The following is a 10786-nucleotide window of genomic DNA, read 5'->3' as shown; positions in this document are numbered from 1 at the left end:
ACTATTCATGACAAACCTGTCAATCTCACCCCTGATCCTCTCTAGTTTCCAGTTCTCCTTTTGAACTCCCTCATCATGTGCCTTTCTTATTAATCCCAAAAGTGGAGAATCAACGGATATCCTCATACACACCTCCCTATCCAAAGACCCGGCCGACTTGCTTCTCAAATCATCCGCTACCACATTCTCTTTAACCGGATGGTAAAGGATATCATAGTCATAATCCTTGACCATGTCCAGCCACCTGCGTTGCCTCATGTTTAGGGTTGGCTGATCCAGAAGATATCTCAAACTCTTGTGATTCGTGTAGACCATACAACGGACCCCATATAGGTAATGTCTCCAAATCTTGAGGGCAAATACCACTAGCCCCACTCCAGGTCGTGAGTGGGATATCGCGTCTCATGCGGATTCAGCTGCCGTGAAGCATAAGTAGCTACTCTTCGTCTTTACATAAGGACAGCCCCCAAATCGGTGATGGATGCATCACATAATACCACAAAGTCCTCGACTCCCTCTGGAAGGTTCAATACTAGTCCTCACATACCCTCTGCCGAAGAGTCTCAAAAGCCAACTGCTGCTCGGTGCCCCATTGGAAATCCACTCCCTTCCTCGTCAGATAAGTGACGGGTACCGCAATCTTCAAGAAATCCTAAATAAATCTCCGATAGTACCCTGCCAAACCCAAGAAACTCTAGATATCTGAGGGAGATTTCAGAACCTCCCACTGCATCACAACCTCGGTCTTGGCTGGATCAACCAAAATCCCATCTTGGTTTACGAGGTGCCCCATGAATTGGACCTCTCATAACCAAAAATCACAATTCGAGAACTTGGCATAAAGCCTTTCCCATCTCAAGACTCCCAGAAGCTATCGAAGGTTCTCCTGATGTTGCTCTTTGGTCTTGGAATATACTAAGATACCATCAATGAACACGATAACAAATTGGTTGAGCATCAGCCTACGTACCCGATTAATCAAATCCATAAATATAGCAGACACATTGGTGAGCCCAAATGGCATCACCACGAACTCTTAATGCCCATAACAAGTCCAGAATGTTGTCTTCTCCACGTCCTCCTTTCTCACTCTCACCTGATGATATCCAGACCTCAGATCTATCTTGGAGAACCAAGATGCACCCTGCAACTGATCAAAGAGGTCATCAATCTGCAAAATTAGATAACAGTTCTAAACCGTTAACTTGTTCAACTCCAGGTAATCAATGCACATACGGTGTAAACCACCCTTCTTCTTGATGAACAATATCAGCGCTCCCCACAGAGGCTTGCTCGGTCTGATGAACTGCTTGCCTAACAGCTCCTGAAGCTGAGAGGACAACTAATTGCATCTCAGGCAGTGTCATGTGGTATGATGCATTGGAAATCGGGGCCGCACCTGGCACTATATCAATCCAAAACTCAACCTGCCTCTTGGGAGGCATTCCCGGTAACTCCTCTGAGAAAATATCAGCAAACTCCGTGACCACTGGCACATCAGAAACTGAGGCCTCCTCCTCAACTCGAGTATCAACCATGCAAGCAAAATAGCCCGCACACCCATCCTGAATATGTTGGATTAGGTGTCTAAGCCCATAACTATAATTGGTATGTACTTGAACCAATAGTCGCATGGTCCATTTCGGGTTGCCTTCATTAGGACAATTTGATAGGATGGATATTTGAGAAAGAGGTTATTTGTGATTTATTAATATATTATAAGTATAATATATTAACTGAGAAACCATATTATTTAATTAGTATTAATCAAGAATTAATTTAGTGATCAAAAGAGACAAATTAAATTAATGGGGACTGATTAAGTCAATCAGTAATATTTACAGCTTTTTTCAATGATCCATATTGATTAGGATGGACTAATTCTATGTGGAAGTCCATGAAGATTTAGTCCATAAGGCCCATCATATGGATTATTGGATTGCTTAAAGGCTTAAGTAAATGGACTAGGGTTTACAAGTTAAACCTTAGGAAACCCACATTATAAATGTAACTCTTCTTTAGCCAAAATGTAGCCTATGAGTGAAATGACATGAGATGGGCGGTTTTAGTGCTTCATAACTTCTCTCTCAATATTATCCAATTGTTCATGATGTTTGTGACTTGTTTGAGGCACAACACTTGGGGTGCTAAGCTCTTGAAAGACCAAGTTCTACAAGCTACAACAAAGAGGTAATATTCTAACTAGTTTTATTATGTTGTTTATGTCAAATTGTAAACATGATTATTGTCAAATTTTAAGATAATTACTTGATTTTATGAAAAACTTATTATTTGTAAAATTTGGATCAATTTGATATATGAGTTAAATTAGGTCAAATTAGTTAAAGACAGAATTACTTGGTTATTTTATTAGTTTAAAAGTTTAATCTAAAGAGTTTATGAAACCTTTATAAGTTATGGATATGAAAAGTCTCACTCATAAAACAAATTAACTTCTTTAAGGTATGGAATTCAAGAGTCTTGATGGTTAAAAAGTTTTTCAAGAATTACAAAACTTGCCTTCAAGTTTAAAAAGTTGAAAAGTCTTAATTAAGAAACATTGAATTCATTGAAACCCTAGGAATTTGAAAAGTTTTCAAAAATGTAACTCATGGGTTCATAACTTAATATTAATTAAAGTTTTAATTTTATGTTTTGAATAGTTCAATTAACTTTTGTGGACTTTAGTAATAGTTAATTAAATGTTTAATTAAAAGAGAAGATTAATAAATCCCTAATAATAACATGTTTTACTTTTAATTAAATTAAGAGTATAATGTATTAATTAAACCATCAAGTATTTTAAAAGTTTAAAATACACCCTTATATTATATAAAATTGAAAGTTTAATATATTATATATGTATAAGTTAAAAGTTAGTCTTACCGTTAGTAGGCCTCATTCACGAAGCTGGTCAATAAGGGGGTATAAGGTTACTGCCAATAAAATGGTGGTTTAATGGGTGTCCACTCTCACCTACCGCTTCCTTGGCTGGTGGAGGGTCATTAGCCGAACGGGTAGGATATGACACAAACTCCCACTAAAAGTAACTCAACATTTATAAATTCCCAATCTTAGTTACGTTAGGAAAAATGTGAATTTGATGCTAACCCGTGAAATTGCACTTTGCACCTTGTTAAGTCGTTAGTTGAGCGTGTGTGGTTAATCGTCACACTAATTTGGGATTACCAATGTGTGGCAAAGGGTAGCTTGATGTTAATCATGGATCAATGGATCATGTGTGGTTAATCGACATATTTATTGGATGATCGTAACATTAAGTGTACCAAGATAATTTGCATGGTTATTCACACCTTGTTTGTGATCCTCGATATCCCAATCAGAAACTTAAGAGGTCATAATCGAGATTGAACATGCCATTGAAAAGTTCAGTGAATCTCAAAGGATCTAGGAATTTCAATTCATTTAAACCCTAAAATTCATTTTCGTTTTTCATGGTGGAAATTGGTAAATCGTCATTTACCTACCTTCAAATGTTTTGCAATTGGATTACGGCATCCCTCTTTCGAGTTGTAGAATATTGTGTTGGGTCCAAGCCTTAATAATTCATTTTGGGTGTTATATTAAGGACTTAAATCAACTAAACTTGAATTTCTCCCTTGTAGATGTCTAGTGCAGACAACTATGGCCTTCCCGAATCTTTTGGAAAAAGCTTTCCTCATGCAGATGATGTTCCTAGAAATCATACTTGACTTCCTCCACCTCCTCAAATTATTCTCCCTGATCCACATGTTCATAGACTTGAAAAGTTCAAGGTCACTCAAGCCATATTGGCAAGCAAACATGAAGATGGAAAGTCTGTATGTGCTCATGTCTTGGACATGAAGCTGCATATTGATAGGCTGGGAATGTTAGGTGTCGTGTTCCCAAGGAAGTTGGTTGTTGACTTGGTTCTTCAATTACTTCCTGATTAATACAGTGAGTTCATTAAAGATTACTATAAGACAGACCACGACGTGACCCTTATCGATCTTACCTATTTCCTAATTGTTGCTGAATCGGTAATGATTCGGCGCACTAGTAAATAAAACCTGATTAGAAGATCTACTTCCCAAACTTCCATGGAAACTGACAATGGAAACATCGGAAGTATAGAAAAGATTTATCTTTCCAAGGGAAAGGGAAAGGCTAAGTCTGAGATTGTCCCATGTACCATTCCGAAAGAGTCTATTTGCTTTTATTGCCAAGAGAAGAGGCATTGAAAACGAAGCTGCCTTAATTACCTGAAGGACCACATGAATGGTAAAGTCAAAATGTTTGACTCTGCTTCAGGTAAGTCCACTATCTAACTCTATTAAGTTCCTATTTTGAGATTCTTAACACATGATGTGATAAGATTACATTTTGATATTTTGTAGGATCATAGAAGAGAAAGTAAGCTTAAAGAAAGAGCAGGCTGAGTCTGATCATGAAGAGATGGATTTCGATCGCATGATTCAATGATCAGATTTGTGAAGCTGCTACTAGGAGTTATGATAGGTTGCTTAGGAATATGTAGTAAGATAGTTTTCATTTGTAATTGCATTGCAGGGAAAAGTTTTTCCACATTTTACAAATAAATAAAATTTTGATTTTATCTTATCTTATATCTCCTCGCAATTTCATTTGTGAAAATTGATGTTTGTATGTTTCTATTGTTAGCAATGTTGAAATTGGATTTGATTCTTTCGTTTGTGGTAGTGTCTAAATTTACCAAATAAGAAAAGACTCTCATCGCCCAAGTTTCAATTGGATAGAAGCTTGGAATCATGTGACTTGTATTGTGTGATGAATGAGAACATTCATCTTTGGGAAATTAAGACTAATTCCTTGTTCACATGTATATGTGAGTCAAGTGAAGGACTAAGGGATCTAGTACACATCATTGTGCATTGGTCAGGTCCACCACAAAGAACGATAAGACTATTCATCATGATTTACTAAAGTTTAGTAAATATTGTTATATTTACAAGATTAAGTGTAATTCTTAATCGTTGAAAAAAGTTTCAATGTATAGCAGGAGGACGAATAAGAAGAATTAATTAGGAAGAAAGATAAAAGTTTCTCCAATCTGAAAGGAAAGGAGAGTACTTTAGCATCATGTTTTATGAATCATCTTAATGATTATGAAAACCATATCACAATTGATCCTCTAAGGACATTTTAGTGCATTTGTATGGCTAAGAAGAGGAATCGTGAATTTTTGAAATGGTTAAATCAAAAGGTGAATCATACTTCGTTCCAAAATCGAGTCTTAGAGTCATACTCCAAGATTGTAACTTGAGTGACATAATCTTAAGAAGGTTTATAATACACTCATCAAATGTGGAATAGAAAAGATGTTTTCTTACTCCTACACATTTGAAATTAGTAAGTTGTGATGTCTTAGATAAGACAAAGACCAACTAAGACCAATTTTCAGAAGTGTTTGTCTTGATAAGAAACCGCAACTAAATCTAGAATATTTGTTTGTCAAGTAAGGTTTCTTGACAAAGAGAATCTTATATATCAAGAGGTCAGTGGGAGTCTTAAAGATCTTGAATAGTTTCAAGAACTAATCAAGAATAAACCATTGTTTATCACTAGCACACGACTCGAGCTTTGTAACCTATCGTGTTGACATATTCTTGTTTATGTGCCCATTCCAGTTAAGTTGACTATGCATGTGAGTTCTATGAGTTCTTAATTGTTTGCATAAGGCAAAGCACCTTCATCAGTAAAAGTTCATTGATCAATAAGAGTGAGCTACTCAACAACTTGGAAGCAATGGTAGGCCCTTGTGCTGTCCGGTGACAAGAAATTAAGATTGAACAAGTTTAGTCCATATGAGTTTGGATTTATCACTAACCTTGTCTTGTGATTATGGTTATGACAATTTCACATGGATAGGAACACATACACCATTAATCTAAGTGACAAAGGTTTCTCTCAGCTTCATGAAATGATTATGAGGAAAAATTTTCACTAAGTAGATTTTAAGGAGATAGGATTTGTGATATTTGCATTCTCAAATTTGATTATGATTACGAAATCCCTCTTCATAGTTCGAATTGTGAGAAATGGCAAAAGGTCTAAACAGCTAAGACTTATTATTGTAAGTTCTAAAATTGTTTAGATACACATGTGAGCTATCTAAGGAAAGGTGTATGAGTTTGAGAAGCCTAGATAAAGTCTTATCGAAGCATTTTGTATTAGAAATCTAAACTTTGGTAAGAAAATCAACAAGTATTGATTTCTATAAGTCCAGCTAATTTTTTAGTACATGTCAAAGCTAGTGGGAGCATAAGAGTTATAGTAATGAGTGGACCATATTGACATTATTATGAATAGACATGATTCTATTAATAAAGAGTTGTCATATGGCAAATATGGAAATGTTTCCATATTGGGAGTTGGATATTAGGAATCTGTGTGGAAGTTAGAAACTTTTATGCAAGAAAGTTGTTCAAAGGAATGTACTTTGAGATTGAGACTTCGCTTCCATGGAATTTTTTGTAACAATCTCCAAAGGAATACTTTGTAATTTCATTGTCCAAGTATCTATGACTTTGGTGCATTGACATTACAAAAGGATCATTTCATAAAGGTTAGAACCTAACACATTCTAATAGTGGCAAGAGTTTGGTATTCTTACACTTGTGATAAGGATTTGGAATTGTGAAATGAGCATCATTGGAAATGTTTACAATTGATCTAATTCAAAAAGTTAGGACCATAGGCAATCATAGTGTGCGTGCTTGGAGCATGGAATAACCATTATTTTAATTTAAGTATTAAGTTGATAAATCAAAACATTATACAATGAATTATGTGTAATCAGATGGTGATTAAATAAAAGGTGTTTTATTTATATTCAAAATTTTTGAGACCATATTGGATTCGATTATTCTTGTGTTTCACTTTGCATGTTTTGACTTCCCGAATAACTAGGTTATTCAAACTATCCACGGTCGATCATACTTTTGAAGTAGGTATTGAAGCTAGATTGTTATGAATGGGTCTGTAGATTGTCTAAAGGTGTTTAGACATAGCACAAGCTTGTTGTAGTATTCATGAGTACTCATGTAATAAGATTTGAGTATTGGATTCAACCCACGCTCATTTGAATCACTTCATGGATTTTATCACGAGTGATCATGAGACGATAATATCTTATATTCTTGAAACCAAGGCATGTGAGTTGTATTTTACAAGTCGGTTGCAAATTAGTGATATGTAAATGCACCAATAACTCGGTATTATAAAACGTATCATTGTGTGTGATTTGATGAGTAAATATAGCAAGCATATGGGTCAAATTTTATCCATTCCTTTTACCCAATGTGGGATAAAAGCGATATATGTGGGGCCCTCAATGATTTAGTGATGACAACCCTAAGCGCTTGGCCAAGCCTGGACTGATTTGATTTGTTCAATCAGCTAGTCATCATAAATCAGAAATTGGGAAACAACACATGAACAGAAAGAATGATTATAATCCATGTCTCAGTTCATATGATATCAAGAATGGAGAAATATATGATCCCTTATCTAATGGACGCGTCGTTTGATTTGTTCAGAGTTCGACAACGGCGTTTGAGAGCTATGATTGCTAATCAGATGTTTGAGTCGTACCTGAAATTATAGTTATTAGACTTATCCAAGTGGGAGACTGTTGGATTAGGTGTCTAAGCCCATAAATATAATTGGTATGTACTTGACCTGATAGTAGCATGGTCTATTTCGGGTTGCCTTCATTAGGAAAATTTGATAGGATGTATATTTGAGAAAGAGGTTATTTGTGATTTATTAATATATTATAAGTATAATATAATTGAGAAATCATATTATTTAATTAGTATCGATCAACAATTAATTTGGAATTATTTTAGTGATCAAAAGAGACTAATTAAATTAATTGGGAGTGATTAAGTCAATCAGTAATATTTATAGTTTGGACCAATGATCCATATTGATTAGGATAGACTAATGCTATGTGGAAGTCCATGAAGAGTTAGTCCATAAGGCCCATCATATGGGTTATTAGATTGCTTAAAGGCTTAAGTAAATGGACTAGGGTTTACAAGTTAAACCTTAGGAAGCACACACTATAAATGTAACCCTTCTTTAGCCAAAATATAGCCTAAGAGTGAAATGACATGAGATGGACGATAATGTGCTTCATAACTTCTCTCTCAATATTTTCCAATTGTTCATGATGTTTGTGACTTGTTTGAGGCACAACACTTGGGGTTCTAAGCTCTTGAAAGGCCAAGTTCTACAAGCTACAACAAAGAGGTAATATTCTAACTAGTTTTATTATGTTGTTTATGTTAAATTGCATACTAGTTAGGGTTCATGCTTTGGAAATCAATAATGTATGTATAATTAGAGAAAACTTAGATCCAAAGCATTACGGTTGTATGTGCACCATAGGAATGTTAAAGTACATAAACCCAACAGAATATACTATAGAGCCCTGGCTTTTGAACAAAACCCTAAAAAACCCTGGTGCCCTCTCCATAGATAACTAGTTCTCCCCCACTTGGGGTTCGAACTACCACTCGCTGGCCCTCGCAATCAATCATGCACCAAACCTACTCGGCCAATCCATACCCACTATCACGTATACATCCCCTATGGGAATACAGATCAAATCAATTAGAGAAGGTACCCCAAAGATATCCAATACACAACCCTGAAACACTACGAATGTCGAGACCCCGTGTTTGTTGGTGATAGAAACCCACAACCGACACTCTAACTCCCCAATAAGCATATCAAAATCCCTACTGAATGATCGAGATACAAAGGACCGACTCGTGCCCAAGTCAAAGAACACAAAAGCATGCAAAGAGTTCACTAAGAACGTAACTATTAGGAGCATATACATGAGCACTACAACATAAAATACAATCAACAGAATAATAACTAGAAACATACCAGTTACGACGTCCGGAGCTGCTCTGGCCTCCTCGAAAGTGAGCTGCAAAGTACGGCCCCAAGCCCTCGGGGGCTACGCCCTCTCTTGGCGCCCATCAATTATCCTCAAAGTAGCTGGCGATAGAGCATGCACCACTTTACGGCGAGCAATGGACAGTTAACCTTCATAAAGCCAACCTAATCACAATGATAGAAAATCCTAGTACTCGAAACTGGGGCCGGCTGGCGGCAATCCTCGCATAGTGCCTCTCCTTACCACTTTTGTGGCATAAACAAACAAATCAACAAGCCCCATCATGAACTGTGTCACACTTCCCACAACTATGGCCCCTCTGACTCCCAGATCTAGCATCAGTGGCCTTGAACCGCTTCGACGCAGGCTATGATTGCGTCGGGGCCTCTCTCTGCTCCTTTGTCTGCAACTCCATCTCGATCTCCCGCCAAGTAACGCTGCATGGATACAAACTTTTGGATGTACGTCATGAGCATGCTCAAGTAACGGGTTATCTGAGCTTGCTCAGAAGCATCAAACTCAGGACAAAACATGGCCCTCTAAGTAAACACCTTAGTGATCTCCATCACCAACTCAGTCTCCTTTCTCAAAACCAAGTACTCCTGGGCCAACCTCTCACGCTCCACTAGCGAAACATATCTAGAACAGAACGTCTGAGAACTGCTCCCAAGTCACAACGGCCCTTTACGTAGAAGAATACGAGCTAGTAACAAGTCTCCACCAATCTTTCACTCTGGACCAAAGAAGGTTCAGAGTGCACTTGACTTTCTGGTCAGCTGGGCAAGAGCAAGTGAAGAAGCATCCCTCGATGTCAGAAAACCACATCATGGATATGATCGGATCTTGAACTCCATCAAATTTTGGTTGCTTCGTATTTTTGAAGTCCCGATACTGGAAGACTCTCCCAGTGCCAATCCCGACAGCATCAACAATTGTTGTGGTTGTAGCAGCAACAGCCTCAGAAAGTGCAGCATGCCGCTCATCAAAGAACACCATCACAACGGTCTTGATAGACCCAAATAGCTCCAATATCTAACCCTTAACAATGAAAACAACCTCCTCTCGAATGATCTCCCTAACCCGATCCTTAGTCAGTCTCGGCCCATCCTGGCCACCTGTCCCTGATCCTGACCTGAATCCTACCTCAAATCGTCTTGTAATCACCATACTAAAAATAAACTAGGGAGATATCAGATAAAACACATATAACACCATGGGGACCACTTCCCATAAAACCATAGGGGTTGTCACTTCCCTGCTACGTATACGGGTCATATGCTTCCAGTAGTACAGGCCCATACTACCTTCCACACCTACTTGTATTTGTCTCAGAGGATCATCACTACATACCTAACAGTACACACTAGCATACGCATACACTCAATCCTCACTTCCCTAGAGGAATGTTAAACATTACGTGACTGGTAGGTTGACCCCACACGAATCATCCATGAAACTTCCCACCAACCCGGCAACACTCATGTATACTATAGACAGTCGAATACTTGATTCTACCCTAAGCCCACAACCAAAAAGGAATAGGAAATAAGGCTAAATCAAACATTCTTAGGCTATAGAATCTTAGTTATGTACAACTATGATGTATACACTAAGCAACTACAGTTATGATGTCAATCCCATATAAGAAGGAAACCCTGGGCTACCAGATGTCATATAATTAGGCAATTCTATCATGCAATTCCTGAAGATCCGTAGCCTATGACTAGCATGATGTTCTAACATATCACAATATCAAATAACAATGTGGTAATATAGGATCTAATTATTGGCTCCGAATGATCGTACACATCGCATCCTCTTTGTTTATTTTGAAAAAAAATTGAAAATCAT

Source organism: Lactuca serriola, chromosome 2 (genome assembly GCF_051521515.1).
Source record: "Lactuca serriola cultivar US96UC23 chromosome 2, Lser_US96UC23_V15, whole genome shotgun sequence".
Classification (NCBI taxonomy): domain Eukaryota; kingdom Viridiplantae; phylum Streptophyta; class Magnoliopsida; order Asterales; family Asteraceae; genus Lactuca; species Lactuca serriola.
Note: the sequence above shows the minus strand (reverse complement) of the source record.